The sequence below is a fragment of the Amia ocellicauda genome, chromosome 17 (genome assembly GCF_036373705.1).
Source record: "Amia ocellicauda isolate fAmiCal2 chromosome 17, fAmiCal2.hap1, whole genome shotgun sequence".
Classification (NCBI taxonomy): domain Eukaryota; kingdom Metazoa; phylum Chordata; class Actinopteri; order Amiiformes; family Amiidae; genus Amia; species Amia ocellicauda.
This window is the reverse complement of record NC_089866.1, coordinates 28,931,574-28,956,993: the sequence shown is the minus strand read 5'-3', so window position 1 is coordinate 28,956,993 and position 25,420 is coordinate 28,931,574. Positions and strand designations below refer to the sequence as shown.

At 41.5% G+C, this 25,420-nt stretch overlaps 6 non-coding genes across 6 annotated transcripts; all 6 read left to right on the top strand.

The window, feature by feature from the left end:
- Positions 1-3,711: 3,711 nt before the first annotated feature.
- Positions 3,712-3,783, top strand: trnaq-uug (transfer RNA glutamine (anticodon UUG)). Its single transcript has one exon. It is a non-coding gene; the product is annotated as a tRNA-Gln (tRNA).
- A 3,645-nt stretch (positions 3,784-7,428) lies between these two features.
- On the top strand, positions 7,429-7,500 carry trnaq-uug (transfer RNA glutamine (anticodon UUG)). The gene has a single exon. It is a non-coding gene; the product is annotated as a tRNA-Gln (tRNA).
- Positions 7,501-11,145: 3,645 nt separating this feature from the next.
- trnaq-uug (transfer RNA glutamine (anticodon UUG)) lies at positions 11,146-11,217 on the top strand. The gene has a single exon. It is a non-coding gene; the product is annotated as a tRNA-Gln (tRNA).
- A 3,209-nt stretch (positions 11,218-14,426) lies between these two features.
- On the top strand, positions 14,427-14,498 carry trnaq-uug (transfer RNA glutamine (anticodon UUG)). The gene has a single exon. It is a non-coding gene; the product is annotated as a tRNA-Gln (tRNA).
- A 7,598-nt stretch (positions 14,499-22,096) lies between these two features.
- On the top strand, positions 22,097-22,168 carry trnaq-cug (transfer RNA glutamine (anticodon CUG)). The gene has a single exon. It is a non-coding gene; the product is annotated as a tRNA-Gln (tRNA).
- Positions 22,169-24,421: 2,253 nt separating this feature from the next.
- Positions 24,422-24,493, top strand: trnaq-cug (transfer RNA glutamine (anticodon CUG)). The gene has a single exon. It is a non-coding gene; the product is annotated as a tRNA-Gln (tRNA).
- The last annotated feature ends 927 nt before the right edge of the window (positions 24,494-25,420 follow it).

Genomic DNA, 25,420 nt, shown 5'->3' with positions numbered 1-25,420 from the left:
TACAATGACCCCATCCTGGTTTGGCTGGAACTAGCCAGGAGCTGGAGCTGAACCTGTGGGGGCCACTCCAGAGCCGGAGCCAGCAAACCCCGAGTATTGCCAACCCTAGTCCGGACCGCTCTGGCTTCCTCTAGAGCCCGCTCTCGCTCACCCCTCACCCTAACATGGTGAAACAAACTGGACTCTGATGCCAGCGATCCGAGTTCAAATCTCGGTGGAACCTAATCTTATGCAATTTTCCCCTGGTCAATGTTATTTCAGCACCAGAAGCACTGTGCCCACAGCAAATGAACACCCTGAGAAATTCAAGGATTGTATTGTGGTCTCCAGGACAGGGTCTAGGCACCTTCTAGTGGTCTAGTGGTTAGGATTCGGCACTCGCATTGCCACGACATGGGTCCGAATTCCCGGTTAGGGAATGCAACAAAAACAACAGCACTGCCATCCTTGAGCACACAAACATGCAATTCATTCGTCCCATACCAACAAATGGGATATTTTTCAGCCATGTGATTCAACTCCAAATACTACACCTGTTTTGTTTTCCTCTTGGTTTTGACAAAGTCCATTCAAATGATCTCATTTATGACACAACACCGAGTCTATATACAGCGAACCCGTCCAACACTCGTAGCATTTTACAACATGCATTCTGAAAAACTAGGAGTCTTCTGATTATGATTGTTCAACCAAACACTACACCTAGCTACAACGCAAATAGAAAATAAAGATGTTATTAAATCATATTAATCAATACACATCACAAACTGAATGAAATAAGGATGTAAAAGACGGATGTGAAAAATACATTGCAAAATTGTTTCATTGTTGTAAAGTTTCCGACTTAAAATCCCGACTTAAAAAGCAGCATTTGAAATACACTTTTTAGTTTCAAATACATATTTTAAAGCACTATATTTAACTGAATCCGTTTCAGTGTTGTTATTGTTGTTTTCAAGTTTTACTGACGTGTCACTGCAGTGATGATGTGTGTGTAGGTTTTGTGCCAGAAATAGCAAAACATGACTGCCATGGCTTTAACCATGATCGGAGCCGCAATGTACATTATTCCTTATAAAACAATCCTCAAATGCAGCATAAAGTATCCCGTCAATTTGCTACGCACTTTTCATCAGGAGCTGTTGATCACGAACAATAAGGTCACTGACAAAAGATTGTCATCAACAAGTTTTCTGTTGGAAATCACTACTTAAGCTGCGGTAAAAATCAATAGAGCTCCAATAAATAGCACACAACAGATACAGTGCGTACTGAATTCAGTAGCTACATCAACTAAACCTGGTCACTTAATGTCTCGTTTTATTTCGATTGAAGACTTCTCAATGTCCTACACCGATTCCAAAATCCTACAGTTACCCACTACACTTGTAGCCTTTTCAACTCTTTAACGTCAGCCCGTTGTATCGATAACACCTGCTACATGGTTGTACCTAATCAGGCTTCCTGTAGAAACTGTACAACTGGCAGGCATCACTCTGTCGGCTTGTTTCCATGGGCTGCGGTTCACGTCGTGCAGACTTTTGTCGTTCTGCAAGGAATCTGACCATTGAGTCAATGCTCAGACTTTCGTCGTATTCGTGTGACTTCAGAGCTTTGAATACAAACACACGTCTTAGCATAACAATACTAAATACTGCAACACAAATAGCACACACTGGTGTGAAAAAATGCCCTAATGTATTTTCGGGTTTATTAGGCTATGAGGATTCAGCCGTAAAATACTCTTATTTTACTCACCACACGATTCATTGTATTGCCACAGCAGGATTCTATAACCAGGTCTCCCGCATCGCAGTGTAGAGACTTTACCCTATCACTAAACAGAGAGCTGTCACAAGCACTACATTACAAATAAAAGGTGGTACTAACAAAACATGAGTTTTGAACTGAGAAAAGAAGGAAACATGCATTTCACAGCTCCCATTGGGTAACGGCGCACTCTCGACTCTGACTTTCAGGCCCAAGGAATAAGGAAACGTGTTAATATATTAATTCATTAATCAATAATCGAATATGGGTAGGTGTAAATACGTGTCTTTATTGATTAAATCATGTACAGCTTCATCATTTCAATGCTATATGGATTAGAGGAGCTGCTGAAATGGAGATTTTGAACAAATTCACTTCAATCTTTGTTCACGACTGTATCAATTTTGTCGAATACAATTAAGAATCACTATGTTTGACACAAATCCATTCACGTGTAGAACACTCATTTGCACTCATAATTGAGCCCTTTTCTGTTTCTTTCCCAACATTCATAAATATTTCAAACGCTATTATAAAGGAATACTGTTAAAGATTTACAGACATGGTTTAAAAACGAATTGTTTAGAGATGTCATCGTGAAATGCAAATCTGACCATTGAGTCAATGCTCAGACTTTCGTCGTATTCGTGTGACTTCAGAGCTTTGAATACAAACACACTTCTTAGCATAACAATACTAAATACTGCAACACAAATAGCACACACTGGTGTGAAAAAATGCCCTAATGTATTTTCGGGTTTATTAGGCTATGAGGATTCAGCCGTAAAATACTCTTATTTTTCTCACCACACGATTCATTGTATTGCCACAGCAGGATTCTATAACCAGGTCTCCCGCATCGCAGTGTAGAGACTTTACCCTACCACTAAGCAAAGAGCTGTCACAAGCACTACATTACAAATAAAAGGTGGTACTAAGAAAACATGAGTTTTGAACTGAGAAAAGAAGGAAATTGTTGCAAGTTACAATTCAGCTTGTAATCTAACACTGCTACTAGGCATCAGGGGCCCCCTTAGCCCCTCGGGGCCCCAAGCCATTGCGTGGGTATTGTCGTGTATTTGGGAGTTATGCAATAATATCAGTTCTCACACCAGCTATTAGTACATCAGACATTGACACCAAAGTTTCCAAGGAGACTAAACAAGACACTGAAGCTTCAAAAGCAGATCTCGTCTGATTGAGATGTGTCCTTTCATATATGCAAATATATTGCAAGGCAACACAAGTTAAAATAAAAGCAATAATGTTATATACAATGACCCCATCCTGGTTTGGCCGGAACTAGCCAGGAGCTGGAGCTGAACCTGTGGGGGCCACTCCAGAGCCGGAGCCAGCAAACCCCGAGTATTGCCAACCCTAGTCCAGACCGCTCTGGCTCCCTCTAGAGCCCGCTCTCGCTCACCCCTCACCCTAACATGGTGAAACAAACTGCCCGTCCAACACTCGTAGCATTTTACAACATGCATTTCACAGCTCCCATTGGGTAACGGCGCACTCTCGACTCTGACTTTCAGGCCCAAGGAAAAAGGAAACGTGTTAATATATTAATTCATTAATCAATAATCGAATATGGTTTGGTGTAAATACGTGTCTTTATTGATTAAATCATGAACAGCTTCATCATTTCAATGCTTTATGGATTAGAGGAGCTGCTGAAATTGAGATTTTGAACAAATTCACTTCAATCTTTGTTCACGACTGTATCAATTTTGTCGAATAGAATTAAGAATCACTATGTTTGACACAAATCCATTCACGTGTAGAACACTCATTTGCACTCATAATTGAGCCCTTTTCTGTTTCTTTCCCAACATTCATAAATATTTCAAACGCTATTATAAGGGAATTCCGTTTAAATTTTACAGACATGGTTTAAAAACGAATTGTTGAGAGATCTCATCGTGAACTGTGAAACAGAATGGTTCCGTGGTGTAATGGTTAGCACTTTGGACTTTGAATCCAGTGATCCGAGTTCAAATCTCGGTGGAACCTTCTTTTCACCCGTTGCCTCTTCATATGGGCTTCCCGCTGTCAGTAAGGTTTACCCCAAATTCCCTAAAACAGAAACATTCACAACTTGCTTCCTTGTTTGAGTTTCATGATAATATGCGTACCAGAGCTGCTTTCTAAGCGCAATCTAACTTGCCTTACATGTACCAAGATCAAGTACCATATGAAGTGCATTTACGGAGGTGACAGCGAAAGCAACCATTAAAGTGCATTGACATGCTTATTTCTGTAGCCTACACTCACTACGATTTGTGACATTAAGAGTACGTTCAATGCCTACTCTCCCACACAAAGGGCTACATGCCCAACATATCTTTAATTAGGCTTTATTGGATGCTGGCCAATGCACCGGCTCCTGGGTCCTGAGCTCGTTCCAGTCTTATTCGTTGAGGAGCTGGAGCTGGTAGTGCTCGGCTTCATGGGAGTTCTGGAGCCGGAGCTGGGGTTTTGGAGCTGCTCCACTCTCTCCCCTGCCCCTTCCATGAAACTCCCCCACATGTTCGGTCCAGTTTCCTTGAATGAAGAAAGTGTGAAACTTCATAGGTATTGTTTGGGGTCGGGCTTGTCAATTTTGGAGCCCCAATCAAAGCTCAGTACAGGGGCCCCTCCACCTCTACCTGTCATGACCATTTTAGCGTCAGCACACTCACCAGTGTCTGCCACAGTCCTCTGACATTACAAGTCTGGGCTAGCGTATCGTCAGTGAACTCGAACTAAAGTGAAAATGGGAGAGCGAAATACATGTTCTTACCTTGTAGTACTTTTTCATGTTGCTGGCTTTCATTGACTGAAGCTGGCGGAGTTAGGTGGCTCAAATGTGTCATGGGGCTGAATTGAATTACCGTTTGTAAGTAGATAGCCGTGCAGATGGGGTGTGTAGGGCACTATGAAAACGGCGTTGCGGAGAACAGTGACAGAATCGCAGACTTCTGGGGGCTTTGTTCCGCTATTCTGAAAAACTAGGAGTCTTCTGATTATGATTGTTCAACCAAACACTACACCTAGCTGCAACGCAAATAGAAAATAAAGATGTTATTAAATCATATTAATCAATACACATCACAAACTGAATGAAATAAGGATGTAAAAGACGGATGTGAAAAATACATTGCAAAATTGTTTCATTGTTGTAAAGTTTCCGACTTAAAATCCCGACTTAAAAAGCAGCATTTGAAATACACTTTTTAGGTTCAAATACATATATTAAAGAACTATATTTAACTGAATCCGTTTCAGTGTTGTTATTGTTGTTTTCAAGTTTTACAGACGTGTCACTGCAGTGATGATGTGTGTGTAGGTTCTGTGCCAGAAATAGCAAAACATGACTGCCATGGCTTTAACCATGATCGGAGTCGCATAGTACATTATTCCTTATAAAACAATCCTCAAATGCAGCATAAAGTATCCCGTCAATTTGCTACGCACTTTTCATCAGGAGCTGTTGATCACGAACAATAAGGTCACTGACAAAAGATTGTCATCAACAAGTTTTCTGTTGAAAATCACTACTTAAGCTGCGGTAAAAATCAATAGAGCTCCAATAAATAGCACACAACAGATACAGTGCGTACTGAATTCAGTAGCTACATCAACTAAACCTGGTCACTTAATGTCTCGTTTGCTTTCGATTGAAGACTTCTCAATGTCCTAGACCGATTCCAAAATCCTACAGTTACCCACTACACTTGTAGCCTTTTCAACTCTTTAACATCAGCCCGTTGTATCGATAACACCTGCTACATGGTTGTACCTAATCAGGCTTCCTGTAGAAACTGTACAACTGGCAGGCATCACTCTGTCGGCTTGTTTCCATGGGCTGCGGTTCACGTCGTGCAGACTTTTGTCGTTCTGCAAGGAATCTGACCATTGAGTCAATGCTCAGACTTTCGTCGTATTCGTGTGACTTCAGAGCTTTGAATACAAACACACTTCTTAGCATAACAATACTAAATACTGCAACACAAATAGCACACACTGGTGTGAAAAAATGGCCTAATGTATTTTCGGGTTTATTAGGCTATGAGGATTCAGCCGTAAAATACTCTTATTTTTCTCACCACACGATTCATTGTATTGCCACAGCAGGATTCTATAACCAGGTCTCCCGCATCGCAGTGTAGAGACTTTACCCTATCACTAAACAGAGAGCTGTCACAAGCACTACATTACAAATAAAAGGTGGTACTAACAAAACATGAGTTTTGAACTGAGAAAAGAAGGCAATTGTTGCAAGTTACAATTCAGCTTGTAATCTAACACTGCTACTAGGCACCAGGGGCCCCCTTAGCCCCTCGGGGCCCCAAGCCATTGCGTGGGTATTGTCGTGTATTTGGGAGTTATACAATAATATCAGTTCTCACACCAGCTATTAGTACATCAGACATTGACACCAAAGTTTCCAAGGAGACTAAACAAGACACTGAAGCTTCAAAAGCAGATCTCGTTTGATTGAGATGTGTCCTTTCATCTATGCAAATATATTGCAAGGCAACACAAGTTAAAATAAAAGCAATAATGTTATATACAATGACCCCATCCTGGTTTGGCCGGAACTAGCCAGGAGCTGGAGCTGAACCTGTGGGGGCCACTCAAGAGCCGAAGCCAGCAAACCCCGAGTATTGCCAACCCTAGTCCAGACCGCTCTGGCTCCCTCTAGAGCCCGCTCTCGCTCACCCCTCACCCTAACATGGTGAAAGAAACTGGACTCTGATGCCAGCGATCCGAGTTCAAATCTCGGTGGAACCTAATCTTATGCAATTTTCCCCTGGTCAGTGTTATTTCAGCACCAGAAGCACTGTGCCCACAGCAAATGAACACCCTGAGAAATTCAAGGATTGTATTGTGGTCTCCAGGACAGGGTATAGGCACGTTCTAGTGGTCTAGTGGTTAGGATTCGGCACTCGCATTGCCACGACATAGGTCCGAATTCCCGGTTAGGGAATGCAACAAAAACAACAGCACTGCCATCCTTGAGCACACAAACATGCAATTCATTCGTCCCATACCAACAAATGGGATATTTTTCAGCCATGTGATTCAACTCCAAATACTACACCTGTTTTGTTTTCCTCTTGGTTTTGACAAAGTCCATTCTAATGATCTCATTTATGACACAACACCGAGTCTATATACAGCGAACCCGTCCAACACTCGTAGCATTTTACAACATGCATTTCACAGCTCCCATTGGGTAACGGCGCACTCTCGACTCTGACTTTCAGGCCCAAGGAAAAAGGAAACGTGTTAATATATTAATTCATTAATCAATAATCGAATATAGTTTGGTGTAAATACGTGTCTTTATTGATTAAATCATGAACAGCTTCATCATTTCAATGCTTTATGGATTAGAGGAGCTGCTGAAATTGAGATTTTGAACAAATTCACTTCAATCTTTGTTCACGACTGTATCAATTTTGTCGAATAGAATTAAGAATCACTATGTTTGACACAAATCCATTCACGTGTAGAACACTCATTTGCACTCATAATTGAGCCCTTTTCTGTTTCTTTCCCAACATTCATAAATATTTCAAACGCTATTATAAGGGAATTCCGTTTAAATTTTACAGACATGGTTTAAAAACGAATTGTTGAGAGATCTCATCGTGAATTGTGAAACAGAATGGTTCCGTGGTTTAATGGTTAGCACTTTGGACTTTGAATCCAGTGATCCGAGTTCAAATCTCGGTGGAACCTTCTTTTCACCCGTTGCCTCTTCATATGGGCTTCCCGCTGTCAGTAAGGTTTACCCCAAATTCCCTAAAACAGAAACATTCACAACTTGCTTCCTTGTTTGAGTTTCATGATAATATGCGTGCCAGAGCTGCTTTCTAAGCGCAATCTAACTTGCCTTACATGTACCAAGATCAAGTACCATATGAAGTGCATTTACGGAGGTGACAGCGAAAGCAACCATTAAAGTGCATTGACATGCTTATTTCTGTAGCCTACACTCACTACGATTTGTGACATTAAGAGTACGTTCAATGCCTACTCTCCCACACAAAGGGCTACATGCCCAACATATCTTTAATTAGGCTTTATTGGATGCTGGCCAATGCACCGGCTCCTGGGTCCTGAGCTCGTTCCAGTCTTATTCGTTGAGGAGCTGGAGCTGGTAGTGCTCGGCTTCATGGGAGTTCTGGAGCCGGAGCTGGGGTTTTGGAGCTGCTCCACTCTCTCCCCTGCCCCTTCCATGAAACTCCCCCACATGTTCGGTCCAGTTTCCTTGAATGAAGAAAGTGTGAAACTTCATAGGTATTGTTTGGGGTCGGGCTTGTCAATTTTGGAGCCCCAATCAAAGCTCAGTACAGGGGCCCCTCCACCTCTACCTGTCATGACCATTTTAGCGTCAGCACACTCACCAGTGTCTGCCACAGTCCTCTGACATTACAAGTCTGGGCTAGAGTATCGTCAGTGAACTCGAACTAAAGTGAAAATGGGAGAGCGAAATACATGTTCTTACCTTGTAGTACTTTTTCATGTTGCTGGCTTTCATTGACTGAAGCTGGCGGAGTTAGGTGGCTCAAATGTGTCATGGGGCTGAATTGAATTACCGTTTGTAAGTAGATAGCCGTGCAGATGGGGTGTGTAGGGCACTATGAAAACGCCGTTGCGGAGAACAGTGACAGAATCGCAGACTTCTGGGGGCTTTGTTCCGCTATTCTGAAAAACTAGGAGTCTTCTGATTATGATTGTTCAACCAAACACTACACCTAGCTGCAACGCAAATAGAAAATAAAGATGTTATTAAATCATATTAATCAATACACATCACAAACTGAATGAAATAAGGATGTAAAAGACGGATGTGAAAAATACATTGCAAAATTGTTTCATTGTTGTAAAGTTTCCGACTTAAAATCCCGACTTAAAAAGCAGCATTTGAAATACACTTTTTAGGTTCAAATACATATATTAAAGAACTATATTTAACTGAATCCGTTTCAGTGTTGTTATTGTTGTTTTCAAGTTTTACAGACGTGTCACTGCAGTGATGATGTGTGTGTAGGTTCTGTGCCAGAAATAGCAAAACATGACTGCCATGGCTTTAACCATGATCGGAGCCGCATAGTACATTATTCCTTATAAAACAATCCTCAAATGCAGCATAAAGTATCCCGTCAATTTGCTACGCACTTTTCATCAGGAGCTGTTGATCACGAACAATAAGGTCACTGACAAAAGATTGTCATCAACAAGTTTTCTGTTGAAAATCACTACTTAAGCTGCGGTAAAAATCAATAGAGCTCCAATAAATAGCACACAACAGATACAGTGCGTACTGAATTCAGTAGCTACATCAACTAAACCTGGTCACTTAATGTCTCGTTTGCTTTCGATTGAAGACTTCTCAATGTCCTAGACCGATTCCAAAATCCTACAGTTACCCACTACACTTGTAGCCTTTTCAACTCTTTAACATCAGCCCGTTGTATCGATAACACCTGCTACATGGTTGTACCTAATCAGGCTTCCTGTAGAAACTGTACAACTGGCAGGCATCACTCTGTCGGCTTGTTTCCATGGGCTGCGGTTCACGTCGTGCAGACTTTTGTCGTTCTGCAAGGAATCTGACCATTGAGTCAATGCTCAGACTTTCGTCGTATTCGTGTGACTTCAGAGCTTTGAATACAAACACACTTCTTAGCATAACAATACTAAATACTGCAACACAAATAGCACACACTGGTGTGAAAAAATGGCCTAATGTATTTTCGGGTTTATTAGGCTATGAGGATTCAGCCGTAAAATACTCTTATTTTTCTCACCACACGATTCATTGTATTGCCACAGCAGGATTCTATAACCAGGTCTCCCGCATCGCAGTGTAGAGACTTTACCCTATCACTAAACAGAGAGCTGTCACAAGCACTACATTACAAATAAAAGGTGGTACTAACAAAACATGAGTTTTGAACTGAGAAAAGAAGGCAATTGTTGCAAGTTACAATTCAGCTTGTAATCTAACACTGCTACTAGGCACCAGGGGCCCCCTTAGCCCCTCGGGGCCCCAAGCCATTGCGTGGGTATTGTCGTGTATTTGGGAGTTATACAATAATATCAGTTCTCACACCAGCTATTAGTACATCAGACATTGACACCAAAGTTTCCAAGGAGACTAAACAAGACACTGAAGCTTCAAAAGCAGATCTCGTTTGATTGAGATGTGTCCTTTCATCTATGCAAATATATTGCAAGGCAACACAAGTTAAAATAAAAGCAATAATGTTATATACAATGACCCCATCCTGGTTTGGCCGGAACTAGCCAGGAGCTGGAGCTGAACCTGTGGGGGCCACTCAAGAGCCGAAGCCAGCAAACCCCGAGTATTGCCAACCCTAGTCCAGACCGCTCTGGCTCCCTCTAGAGCCCGCTCTCGCTCACCCCTCACCCTAACATGGTGAAAGAAACTGGACTCTGATGCCAGCGATCCGAGTTCAAATCTCGGTGGAACCTAATCTTATGCAATTTTCCCCTGGTCAGTGTTATTTCAGCACCAGAAGCACTGTGCCCACAGCAAATGAACACCCTGAGAAATTCAAGGATTGTATTGTGGTCTCCAGGACAGGGTATAGGCACGTTCTAGTGGTCTAGTGGTTAGGATTCGGCACTCGCATTGCCACGACATAGGTCCGAATTCCCGGTTAGGGAATGCAACAAAAACAACAGCACTGCCATCCTTGAGCACACAAACATGCAATTCATTCGTCCCATACCAACAAATGGGATATTTTTCAGCCATGTGATTCAACTCCAAATACTACACCTGTTTTGTTTTCCTCTTGGTTTTGACAAAGTCCATTCTAATGATCTCATTTATGACACAACACCGAGTCTATATACAGCGAACCCGTCCAACACTCGTAGCATTTTACAACATGCATTTCACAGCTCCCATTGGGTAACGGCGCACTCTCGACTCTGACTTTCAGGCCCAAGGAAAAAGGAAACGTGTTAATATATTAATTCATTAATCAATAATCGAATATAGTTTGGTGTAAATACGTGTCTTTATTGATTAAATCATGAACAGCTTCATCATTTCAATGCTTTATGGATTAGAGGAGCTGCTGAAATTGAGATTTTGAACAAATTCACTTCAATCTTTGTTCACGACTGTATCAATTTTGTCGAATAGAATTAAGAATCACTATGTTTGACACAAATCCATTCACGTGTAGAACACTCATTTGCACTCATAATTGAGCCCTTTTCTGTTTCTTTCCCAACATTCATAAATATTTCAAACGCTATTATAAGGGAATTCCGTTTAAATTTTACAGACATGGTTTAAAAACGAATTGTTGAGAGATCTCATCGTGAATTGTGAAACAGAATGGTTCCGTGGTTTAATGGTTAGCACTTTGGACTTTGAATCCAGTGATCCGAGTTCAAATCTCGGTGGAACCTTCTTTTCACCCGTTGCCTCTTCATATGGGCTTCCCGCTGTCAGTAAGGTTTACCCCAAATTCCCTAAAACAGAAACATTCACAACTTGCTTCCTTGTTTGAGTTTCATGATAATATGCGTGCCAGAGCTGCTTTCTAAGCGCAATCTAACTTGCCTTACATGTACCAAGATCAAGTACCATATGAAGTGCATTTACGGAGGTGACAGCGAAAGCAACCATTAAAGTGCATTGACATGCTTATTTCTGTAGCCTACACTCACTACGATTTGTGACATTAAGAGTACGTTCAATGCCTACTCTCCCACACAAAGGGCTACATGCCCAACATATCTTTAATTAGGCTTTATTGGATGCTGGCCAATGCACCGGCTCCTGGGTCCTGAGCTCGTTCCAGTCTTATTCGTTGAGGAGCTGGAGCTGGTAGTGCTCGGCTTCATGGGAGTTCTGGAGCCGGAGCTGGGGTTTTGGAGCTGCTCCACTCTCTCCCCTGCCCCTTCCATGAAACTCCCCCACATGTTCGGTCCAGTTTCCTTGAATGAAGAAAGTGTGAAACTTCATAGGTATTGTTTGGGGTCGGGCTTGTCAATTTTGGAGCCCCAATCAAAGCTCAGTACAGGGGCCCCTCCACCTCTACCTGTCATGACCATTTTAGCGTCAGCACACTCACCAGTGTCTGCCACAGTCCTCTGACATTACAAGTCTGGGCTAGAGTATCGTCAGTGAACTCGAACTAAAGTGAAAATGGGAGAGCGAAATACATGTTCTTACCTTGTAGTACTTTTTCATGTTGCTGGCTTTCATTGACTGAAGCTGGCGGAGTTAGGTGGCTCAAATGTGTCATGGGGCTGAATTGAATTACCGTTTGTAAGTAGATAGCCGTGCAGATGGGGTGTGTAGGGCACTATGAAAACGGCGTTGCGGAGAACAGTGACAGAATCGCAGACTTCTGGGGGCTTTGTTCCGCTATTCTGAAAAACTAGGAGTCTTCTGATTATGATTGTTCAACCAAACACTACACCTAGCTGCAACGCAAATAGAAAATAAAGATGTTATTAAATCATATTAATCAATACACATCACAAACTGAATGAAATAAGGATGTAAAAGACGGATGTGAAAAATACATTGCAAAATTGTTTCATTGTTGTAAAGTTTCCGACTTAAAATCCCGACTTAAAAAGCAGCATTTGAAATACACTTTTTAGGTTCAAATACATATATTAAAGAACTATATTTAACTGAATCCGTTTCAGTGTTGTTATTGTTGTTTTCAAGTTTTACAGACGTGTCACTGCAGTGATGATGTGTGTGTAGGTTCTGTGCCAGAAATAGCAAAACATGACTGCCATGGCTTTAACCATGATCGGAGCCGCATAGTACATTATTCCTTATAAAACAATCCTCAAATGCAGCATAAAGTATCCCGTCAATTTGCTACGCACTTTTCATCAGGAGCTGTTGATCACGAACAATAAGGTCACTGACAAAAGATTGTCATCAACAAGTTTTCTGTTGAAAATCACTACTTAAGCTGCGGTAAAAATCAATAGAGCTCCAATAAATAGCACACAACAGATACAGTGCGTACTGAATTCAGTAGCTACATCAACTAAACCTGGTCACTTAATGTCTCGTTTGCTTTCGATTGAAGACTTCTCAATGTCCTAGACCGATTCCAAAATCCTACAGTTACCCACTACACTTGTAGCCTTTTCAACTCTTTAACATCAGCCCGTTGTATCGATAACACCTGCTACATGGTTGTACCTAATCAGGCTTCCTGTAGAAACTGTACAACTGGCAGGCATCACTCTGTCGGCTTGTTTCCATGGGCTGCGGTTCACGTCGTGCAGACTTTTGTCGTTCTGCAAGGAATCTGACCATTGAGTCAATGCTCAGACTTTCGTCGTATTCGTGTGACTTCAGAGCTTTGAATACAAACACACTTCTTAGCATAACAATACTAAATACTGCAACACAAATAGCACACACTGGTGTGAAAAAATGGCCTAATGTATTTTCGGGTTTATTAGGCTATGAGGATTCAGCCGTAAAATACTCTTATTTTTCTCACCACACGATTCATTGTATTGCCACAGCAGGATTCTATAACCAGGTCTCCCGCATCGCAGTGTAGAGACTTTACCCTATCACTAAACAGAGAGCTGTCACAAGCACTACATTACAAATAAAAGGTGGTACTAACAAAACATGAGTTTTGAACTGAGAAAAGAAGGAAATTGTTGCAAGTTACAATTCAGCTTGTAATCTAACACTGCTACTAGGCACCAGGGGCCCCCTTAGCCCCTCGGGGCCCCAAGCCATTGCGTGGGTATTGTCGTGTATTTGGGAGTTCTACAATAATATCAGTTCTCACACCAGCTATTAGTACATCAGACATTGACACCAAAGTTTCCAAGGAGACTAAACAAGACACTGAAGCTTCAAAAGCAGATCTCGTTTGATTGAGATGTGTCCTTTCATCTATGCAAATATATTGCAAGGCAACACAAGTTAAAATAAAAGCAATAATGTTATATACAATGACCCCATCCTGGTTTGGCCGGAACTAGCCAGGAGCTGGAGCTGAACCTGTGGGGGCCACTCAAGAGCCGAAGCCAGCAAACCCCGAGTATTGCCAACCCTAGTCCAGACCGCTCTGGCTCCCTCTAGAGCCCGCTCTCGCTCACCCCTCACCCTAACATGGTGAAACACACTGCCCGTCCAACACTCGTAGCATTTTACAACATGCATTTCACAGCTCCCATTGGGTAACGGCGCACTCTCGACTCTGACTTTCAGGCCCAAGGAATAAGGAAACGTGTTAATATATTAATTCATTAATCAATAATCGAATATGGGTAGGTGTAAATACGTGTCTTTATTGATTAAATCATGTACAGCTTCATCATTTCAATGCTTTATGGATTAGAGGAGCTGCTGAAATGGAGATTTTGAACAAATTCACTTCAATCTTTGTTCACGACTGTATCAATTTTGTGGAATACAATTAAGAATCACTATGTTTGACACAAATCCATTCACGTGTAGAACACTCAATTGCACTCATAATTGAGCCCTTTTCTGTTTCTTTCCCAGCAATCATAAATATTTCAAACGCTATTATAAAGGAATACTGTTAAAGATTTACAGACATGGTTTAAAAACAAATTGTTTAGAGATCTCATCGTTAAATGTGAAACAGAATGGTTCCGTGGTGTAATGGTTAGCACTTTGGACTTTGAATCCAGTGATCTGAGTTCAAATCTCGGTGGAACCTTCTTTTCACCCGTTGCCTCTTCATATGGGCTTCCCGTTGTCAGTAAGGTTTACCCCAAATTCCCTAAAACAGAAACATTCACAACTTGCTTCCTTGTTTGAGTTTCATGATAATATGCGATGCCAGAGCTGCTTTCTAAGCGCAATCTAACTTGCCTTACATGTACCAAGATCAAGTACCATATGAAGTGCATTTACGGAGGTGACAGCGAAAGCAACCATTAAAGTGCATTGACATGCTTATTTCTGTAGCCTACACTCACTACGATTTGTGACATTAAGAGTACGTTCAATGCCTACTCTCCCACACAATGGGCTACATGCCCAACATATCTTTCATTAGGCTTTATTGGATGCTGGCCAATGCACCGGCTCCTGGGTCCTGAGCTCGTTCCAGTCTTATTCGTTGAGGAGCTGGAGCTGGCAGTGCTCGGCTTCATGGGAGTTCTGGAGCCGGAGCTGGGGTTTTGGAGCTGCTCCACTCTCTCCCCTGCCCCTTCCATGAAACTCCCCCACATGTTCGGTCCAGTTTCCTTGAATGAAGAAAGTGTGAAACTTCATAGGTATTGTTTGGGGTCGGGCTTGTCAATTTTGGAGCCCCAATCAAAGCTCAGTACAGGGGCCCCTCCACCTCTACCTGTCATGACCATTTTAGCGTCAGCACACTCACCAGTGTCTGCCACAGTCCTCTGACATTACAAGGCTGGGCTAGAGTATCGTCAGTGAACTCGAACTAAAGTGAAAATGGGAGAGCGAAATACATGTTCTTACCTTGTAGTACTTTTTCATGTTGCTGTCTTTCATTGACTGAAGCTGGTGGAGTTAGGTGGCTCAAATGTGTCATTGGCTGAATTAAATTACCGTTTGTAAGTAGATAGCCGTGCAGATGGGGTGTGTAGGGCACTATGAAAACGGCGTTGCGGAGAACAGTGACAGAATCGCGGACTTCTGGGGGCTTTGTTCCGCTATTCTGAAAAACTAGGAGTCTTCTGATTATGATTGTTCAACCAAACACTACACCTAGCTACAACGCAAATAGAAAATAAAGATGTTATTAAATCATATTAATCAATACACATCACAAACTGAATGAAATAAGGATGTAAAAGACGGATGTGAAAAATACATTGCAAAATTGTTTCATTGTTGTAAAGTTTCCGACTTAAAATCCCGACTTAAAAAGCAGTATTTGAAATACACTTTTTAGTTTCAAATACATATTTTAAAGAACTATATTTAACTGAATCCGTTTCAGTGTTGTTATTGTTGTTTTCAAGTTTTACAGACGTGTCACTGCAGTGATGATGTGTGTGTAGGTTTTGTGCCAGAAATAGCAAAACATGACTGCCATGGCTTTAACCATGATCGGAGCCGCAATGTACATTATTCCTTATAAAACAATCCTCAAATGCAGCATAAAGTATCCCGTCAATTTGCTACGCACTTTTCATCAGGAGCTGTTGATCACGAACAATAAGGTCACTGACAAAAGATTGTCATCAACAAGTTTTCTGTTGGAAATCACTACTTAAGCTGCGGTAAAAATCAATAGAGCTCCAATAAATAGCACACAACAGATACAGTGCGTACTGAATTCAGTAGCTACATCAACTAAACCTGGTCACTTAATGTCTCGTTTTATTTCGATTGAAGACTTCTCAATGTCCTACACCGATTCCAAAATCCTACAGTTACCCACTACACTTGTAGCCTTTTCAACGCTTTAACGTCAGCCCGTTGTATCGATAACACCTGCTACATGGTTGTACCTAATCAGGCTTCCTGTAGAAACTGTACAACTGGCAGGCATCACTCTGTCGGCTTGTTTCCATGGGCTGCGGTTCACGTCGTGCAGACTTTTGTCGTTCTGCAAGGAATCTGACCATTGAGTCAATGCTCAGACTTTCGTCGTATTCGTGTGACTTCAGAGCTTTGAATACAAACACACTTCTTAGCAAAACAATACTAAATACTGCAACACAAATAGCACACACTGGTGTGAAAAAATGGCCTAATGTATTTTCGGGTTTATTAGGCTATGAGGATTCAGCCGTAAAATACTCTTATTTTTCTCACCACACGATTCATTGTATTGCCACAGCAGGATTCTATAACCAGGTCTCCCGCATCGCAGTGTAGAGACTTTACCCTATCACTAAACAGAGAGCTGTCACAAGCACTACATTACAAATAAAAGGTGGTACTAACAAAACATGAGTTTTGAACTGAGAAAAGAAGGAAATTGTTGCAAGTTACAATTCAGCTTGTAATCTAACACTGCTACTAGGCACCAGGGGCCCCCTTAGCCCCTCGGGGCCCCAAGCCATTGCGTGGGTATTGTCGTGTATTTGGGAGTTCTACAATAATATCAGTTCTCACACCAGCTATTAGTACATCAGACATTGACACCAAAGTTTCCAAGGAGACTAAACAAGACACTGAAGCTTCAAAAGCAGATCTCGTCTGATTGAGATGTGTCCTTTCATCTATGCAAATATATTGCAAGGCAACACAAGTTAAAATAAAAGCAATAATGTTATATACAATGACCCCATCCTGGTTTGGCCGGAACTAGCCAGGAGCTGGAGCTGAACCTGTGGGGGCCACTCCAGAGCCGGAGCCAGCAAACCCCGAGTATTGCCAACCCTAGTCCCGACCGCTCTGGCTTCCTCTAGAGCCCGCTCTCGCTCACCCCTCACCCTAACATGGTGAAAGAAACTGGACTCTGATGCCAGCGATCCGAGTTCAAATCTCGGTGGAACCTAATCTTATGCAATTTTCCCCTGGTCAATGTTATTTCAGCACCAGAAGCACTGTGCCCACAGCAAATGAACACCCTGAGAAATTCAAGGATTGTATTGTGGTCTCCAGGACAGGGTCTAGGCACCTTCTAGTGGTCTAGTGGTTAGGATTCGGCACTCGCATTGCCACGACATGGGTCCGAATTCCTGGTTAGGGAATGCAACAAAAACAACAGCACTGGCATGCTTGAGCACACAAACATGCAATTCATTCGTCCCATACCAACAAATGGGATATTTTTCAGCCATGTGATTCAACTCCAAATACTACACCTGTTTTGTTTTCCTCTTGGTTTTGACAAAGTCCATTCTAATGATCTCATTTATGACACAACACCGAGTCTATATACAGTGAACCCGTCCAACACTCGTAGCATTTTACAACATGCATTTCACAGCTCCCATTGGGTAACGGCGCACTCTCGACTCTGACTTTCAGGCCCAAGGAAAAAGGAAACGTGTTAATATATTAATTCATTAATCAATAATCGAATATGGGTAGGTGTATATACGTGTCTTTATTGATTAAATCATGAACAGCTTCATCATTTCAATGCTTTATGGATTAGAGGAGCTGCTGAAATGGAGATTTAGAACAAATTCACTTCAATCTTTGTTCACGACTGTATCAATTTTGTCGAATACAATTAAGAATCACTATGTTTGACACAAATCCATTCACGTGTAGAACACTCATTTGCACTCATAATTGAGCCCTTTTCTGTTTCTTTCCCAACATTCATAAATATTTCAAACGCTATTATAAAGGAATACTGTTAAAGATTTACAGACATGGTTTAAAAACGAATTGTTTAGAGATGTCATCGTGAAATGCAAATCTGACCATTGAGTCAATGCTCAGACTTTCGTCGTATTCGTGTGACTTCAGAGCTTTGAATACAAACACACTTCTTAGCATAACAATACTAAATACTGCAACACAAATAGCACACACTGGTGTGAAAAAATGCCCTAATGTATTTTCGGGTTTATTAGGCTATGAGGATTCAGCCGTAAAATACTCTTATTTTTCTCACCACACGATTCATTGTATTGCCACAGCAGGATTCTATAACCAGGTCTCCCGCATCGCAGTGTAGAGACTTTACCCTATCACTAAACAGAGAGCTGTCACAAGCACTACATTACAAATAAAAGGTGGTACTAACAAAACATGAGTTTTGAACTGAGAAAAGAAGGAAATTGTTGCAAGTTACAATTCAGCTTGTAATTTAAAACTGCTACTAGGCATCAGTGGCCCCCTTAGCCCCTCGGGGCCCCAAGCCATTGCGTGGGTATTGTCGTGTATTTGGGAGTTATACAATAATATCAGTTCTCACACCAGCTATTAGTACATCAGACATTGACACCAAAGTTTCCAAGGAGACTAAACAAGACACTGAAGCTTCAAAAGCAGATCTCGTCTGATTGAGATGTGTCCTTTCATCTATGCAAATATATTGCAAGGCAACACAAGTTAAAATAAAAGCAATAATGTTATATACAATGACCCCATCCTGGTTTGGCTGGAACTAGCCAGGAGCTGGAGCTGAACCTGTGGGGGCCACTCCAGAGCCGGAGCCAGCAAACCCCGAGTATTGCCAACCCTAGTCCGGACCGCTCTGGCTTCCTCTAGAGCCCGCTCTCGCTCTCCCCTCACCCTAACATGGTGAAACAAACTGGACTCTGATGCCAGCGATCCGAGTTCAAATCTCGGTGGAACCTAATCTTATGCAATTTTCCCCTGGTCAATGTTATTTCAGCACCAGAAGCACTGTGCCCACAGCAAATGAACACCCTGAGAAATTCAAGGATTGTATTGTGGTCTCCAGGACAGGGTCTAGGCACCTTCTAGTGGTCTAGTGGTTAGGATTCGGCACTCGCATTGCCACGACATGGGTCCGAATTCCCGGTTAGGGAATGCAACAAAAACAACAGCACTGCCATCCTTGAGCACACAAACATGCAATTCATTCGTCCCATACCAACAAATGGGATATTTTTCAGCCATGTGATTCAACTCCAAATACTACACCTGTTTTGTTTTCCTCTTGGTTTTGACAAAGTCCATTCTAATGATCTCATTTATGACACAACACCGAGTCTATATACAGCGAACCCGTCCAACACTCGTAGCATTTTACAACATGCATTCTGAAAAACTAGGAGTCTTCTGATTATGATTGTTCAACCAAACACTACACCTAGCTACAACGCAAATAGAAAATAAAGATGTTATTAAATCATATTAATCAATACACATCACAAACTGAATGAAATAAGGATGTAAAAGACGGATGTGAAAAATACATTGCAAAATTGTTTCATTGTTGTAAAGTTTCCGACTTAAAATCCCGACTTAAAAAGCAGCATTTGAAATACACTTTTTAGTTTCAAATACATATTTTAAAGCACTATATTTAACTGAATCCGTTTCAGTGTTGTTATTGTTGTTTTCAAGTTTTACAGACGTGTCACTGCAGTGATGATGTGTGTGTAGGTTTTGTGCCAGAAATAGCAAAACATGACTGCCATGGCTTTAACCATGATCGGAGCCGCAATGTACATTATTCCTTATAAAACAATCCTCAAATGCAGCATAAAGTATCCCGTCAATTTGCTACGCACTTTTCATCAGGAGCTGTTGATCACGAACAATAAGGTCACTGACAAAAGATTGTCATCAACAAGTTTTCTGTTGGAAATCACTACTTAAGCTGCGGTAAAAATCAATAGAGCTCCAATAAATAGCACACAACAGATACAGTGCGTACTGAATTCAGTAGCTACATCAACTAAACCTGGTCACTTAATGTCTCGTTTTATTTCGATTGAAGACTTCTCAATGTCCTACACCGATTCCAAAATCCTACAGTTACCCACTACACTTGTAGCCTTTTCAACGCTTTAACGTCAGCCCGTTGTATCGATAACACCTGCTACATGGTTGTACCTAATCAGGCTTCCTGTAGAAACTGTACAACTGGCAGGCATCACTCTGTCGGCTTGTTTCCATGGGCTGCGGTTCACGTCGTGCAGACTTTTGTCGTTCTGCAAGGAATCTGACCATTGAGTCAATGCTCAGACTTTCGTCGTATTCGTGTGACTTCAGAGCTTTGAATACAAACACACGTCTTAGCATAACAATACTAAATACTGCAACACAAATAGCACACACTGGTGTGAAAAAATGCCCTAATGTATTTTCGGGTTTATTAGGCTATGAGGATTCAGCCGTAAAATACTCTTATTTTACTCACCACACGATTCATTGTATTGCCACAGCAGGATTCTATAACCAGGTCTCCCGCATCGCAGTGTAGAGACTTTACCCTATCACTAAACAGAGAGCTGTCACAAGCACTACATTACAAATAAAAGGTGGTACTAACAAAACATGAGTTTTGAACTGAGAAAAGAAGGAAACATGCATTTCACAGCTCCCATTGGGTAACGGCGCACTCTCGACTCTGACTTTCAGGCCCAAGGAATAAGGAAACGTGTTAATATATTAATTCATTAATCAATAATCGAATATGGGTAGGTGTAAATACGTGTCTTTATTGATTAAATCATGTACAGCTTCATCATTTCAATGCTATATGGATTAGAGGAGCTGCTGAAATGGAGATTTTGAACAAATTCACTTCAATCTTTGTTCACGACTGTATCAATTTTGTCGAATACAATTAAGAATCACTATGTTTGACACAAATCCATTCACGTGTAGAACACTCATTTGCACTCATAATTGAGCCCTTTTCTGTTTCTTTCCCAACATTCATAAATATTTCAAACGCTATTATAAAGGAATACTGTTAAAGATTTACAGACATGGTTTAAAAACGAATTGTTTAGAGATGTCATCGTGAAATGCAAATCTGACCATTGAGTCAATGCTCAGACTTTCGTCGTATTCGTGTGACTTCAGAGCTTTGAATACAAACACACTTCTTAGCATAACAATACTAAATACTGCAACACAAATAGCACACACTGGTGTGAAAAAATGCCCTAATGTATTTTCGGGTTTATTAGGCTATGAGGATTCAGCCGTAAAATACTCTTATTTTTCTCACCACACGATTCATTGTATTGCCACAGCAGGATTCTATAACCAGGTCTCCCGCATCGCAGTGTAGAGACTTTACCCTACCACTAAACAAAGAGCTGTCACAAGCACTACATTACAAATAAAAGGTGGTACTAAGAAAACATGAGTTTTGAACTGAGAAAAGAAGGAAATTGTTGCAAGTTACAATTCAGCTTGTAATCTAACACTGCTACTAGGCATCAGGGGCCCCCTTAGCCCCTCGGGGCCCCAAGCCATTGCGTGGGTATTGTCGTGTATTTGGGAGTTATGCAATAATATCAGTTCTCACACCAGCTATTAGTACATCAGACATTGACACCAAAGTTTCCAAGGAGACTAAACAAGACACTGAAGCTTCAAAAGCAGATCTCGTCTGATTGAGATGTGTCCTTTCATCTATGCAAATATATTGCAAGGCAACACAAGTTAAAATAAAAGCAATAATGTTATATACAATGACCCCATCCTGGTTTGGCCGGAACTAGCCAGGAGCTGGAGCTGAACCTGTGGGGGCCACTCCAGAGCCGGAGCCAGCAAACCCCGAGTATTGCCAACCCTAGTCCTGACCGCTCTGGCTTCCTCTAGAGCCCGCTCTCGCTCACCCCTCACCCTAACATGGTGAAACAAACTGCCCAGTGAGATCAGGACACCCAGACCTTGTCCACCTCCCCTTGACTAATCAGTTGCTCTGAATTTTTCTGTGCAGGTTCCATGGTGTAATGGTTAGCACTCTGGACTCTGAATCCAGCGATCCGAGTTCAAATCTCGGTGGAACCTAATCTTATGCAATTTTCCCCTGGTCAATGTTATTTCAGCACCAGAAGCACTGTGCCCACAGCAAATGAACACCCTGAGAAATTCAAGGATTGTATTGTGGTCTCCAGGACAGGGTCTAGGCACCTTCTAGTGGTCTAGTGGTTAGGATTCGGCACTCGCATTGCCACGACATGGGTCCGAATTCCCGGTTAGGGAATGCAACAAAAACAACAGCACTGCCATCCTTGAGCACACAAACATGCAATTCATTCGTCCCATACCAACAAATGGGATATTTTTCAGCCATGTGATTCAACTCCAAATACTACACCTGTTTTGTTTTCCTCTTGGTTTTGACAAAGTCCATTCTAATGATCTCATTTATGACACAACACCGAGTGTATATACAGCGAACCCGTCCAACACTCGTAGCATTTTACAACATGCATTCTGAAAAACTAGGAGTCTTCTGATTATGATTGTTCAACCAAACACTACACCTAGCTACAACGCAAATAGAAAATAAAGATGTTATTAAATCATATTAATCAATACACATCACAAACTGAATGAAATAAGGATGTAAAAGACGGATGTGAAAAATACATTGCAAAATTGTTTCATTGTTGTAAAGTTTCCGACTTAAAATCCCGACTTAAAAAGCAGCATTTGAAATACACTTTTTAGTTTCAAATACATATTTTAAAGCACTATATTTAACTGAATCCGTTTCAGTGTTGTTATTGTTGTTTTCAAGTTTTACAGACGTGTCACTGCAGTGATGATGTGTGTGTAGGTTTTGTGCCAGAAATAGCAAAACATGACTGCCATGGCTTTAACCATGATCGGAGCCGCAATGTACATTATTCCTTATAAAACAATCCTCAAATGCAGCATAAAGTATCCCGTCAATTTGCTACGCACTTTTCATCAGGAGCTGTTGATCACGAACAATAAGGTCACTGACAAAAGATTGTCATCAACAAGTTTTCTGTTGGAAATCACTACTTAAGCTGCGGTAAAAATCAATAGAGCTCCAATAAATAGCACACAACAGATACAGTGCGTACTGAATTCAGTAGCTACATCAACTAAACCTGGTCACTTAATGTCTCGTTTTATTTCGATTGAAGACTTCTCAATGTCCTACACAGATTCCAAAATCCTACAGTTACCCACTACACTTGTAGCCTTTTCAACTCTTTAACGTCAGCCCGTTGTATCGATAACACCTGCTACATGGTTGTACCTAATCAGGCTTCCAGTAGAAACTGTACAACTGGCAGGCATCACTCTGTCGGCTTGTTTCCATGGGCTGCGGTTCACGTCGTGCAGACTTTTGTCGTTCTGCAAGGAATCTGACCATTGAGTCAATGCTCAGACTTTCGTCGTATTCGTGTGACTTCAGAGCTTTGAATACAAACACACTTCTTAGCATAACAATACTAAATACTGCAACACAAATAGCACACACTGGTGTGAAAAAATGCCCTAATGTATTTTCGGGTTTATTAGGCTATGAGGATTCAGCCGTAAAATACTCTTATTTTTCTCACCACACGATTCATTGTATTGCCACAGCAGGATTCTATAACCAGGTCTCCCGCATCGCAGTGTAGAGACTTTACCCTATCACTAAACAGAGAGCTGTCACAAGCACTACATTACAAATAAAAGGTGGTACTAACAAAACATGAGTTTTGAACTGAGAAAAGAAGGAAATTGTTGCAAGTTACAATTCAGCTTGTAATCTAACACTGCTACTAGGCATCAGGGGCCCCTTAGCCCCTCGGGGCCCCAAGCCATTGCGTGGGTATTGTCGTGTATTTGGGAGTTATGCAATAATATCAGTTCTCACACCAGCTATTAGTACATCAGACATTGACACCAAAGTTTCCAAGGAGACTAAACAAGACACTGAAGCTTCAAAAGCAGATCTCGTCTGATTGAGATGTGTCCTTTCATCTATGCAAATATATTGCAAGGCAACACAAGTTAAAATAAAAGCAATAATGTTATATACAATGACCCCATCCTGGTTTGGCCGGAACTAGCCAGGAGCTGGAGCTGAACCTGTGGGGGCCACTCCAGAGCCGGAGCCAGCAAACCCCGAGTATTGCCAACCCTAGTCCTGACCGCTCTGGCTTCCTCTAGAGCCCGCTCTCGCTCACCCCTCACCCTAACATGGTGAAACAAACTGCCCAGTGAGATCAGGACACCCAGACCTTGTCCACCTCCCCTTGACTAATCAGTTGCTCTGGATTTTTCTGTGCAGGTTCCATGGTGTAATGGTTAGCACTCTGGACTCTGAATCCAGCGATCCGAGTTCAAATCTCGGTGGAACCTAATCTTATGCAATTTTCCCCTGATCAATGTTATTTCAGCACCAGAAGCACTGTGCCCACAGCAAATGAACACCCTGAGAAATTCAAGGATTGTATTGTGGTCTCCAGGACAGGGTCTAGGCACCTTCTAGTGGTCTAGTGGTTAGGATTCGGCACTCGCATTGCCACGACATGGGTCCGAATTCCCGGTTAGGGAATGCAACAAAAACAACAGCACTGCCATCCTTGAGCACACAAACATGCAATTCATTCGTCCCATACCAACAAATGGGATATTTTTCAGCCATGTGATTCAACTCCAAATACTACACCTGTTTTGTTTTCCTCTTGGTTTTGACAAAGTCCATTCTAATGATCTCATTTATGACACAACACCGAGTCTATATACAGCGAACCCGTCCAACACTCGTAGCATTTTACAACATTCATTCTGAAAAACTAGGAGTCTTCTGATTATGATTGTTCAACCAAACACTACACCTAGCTACAACGCAAATAGAAAATAAAGATGTTATTAAATCATATTAATCAATACACATCACAAACTGAATGAAATAAGGATGTAAAAGACGGATGTGAAAAATACATTGCAAAATTGTTTCATTGTTGTAAAGTTTCCGACTTAAAATCCCGACTTAAAAAGCAGCATTTGAAATACACTTTTTAGTTTCAAATACATATTTTAAAGCACTATATTTAACTGAATCCGTTTCAGTGTTGTTATTGTTGTTTTCAAGTTTTACAGACGTGTCACTGCAGTGATGATGTGTGTGTAGGTTTTGTGCCAGAAATAGCAAAACATGACTGCCATGGCTTTAACCATGATCGGAGCCGCAATGTACATTATTCCTTATAAAACAATCCTCAAATGCAGCATAAAGTATCCCGTCAATTTGCTACGCACTTTTCATCAGGAGCTGTTGATCAC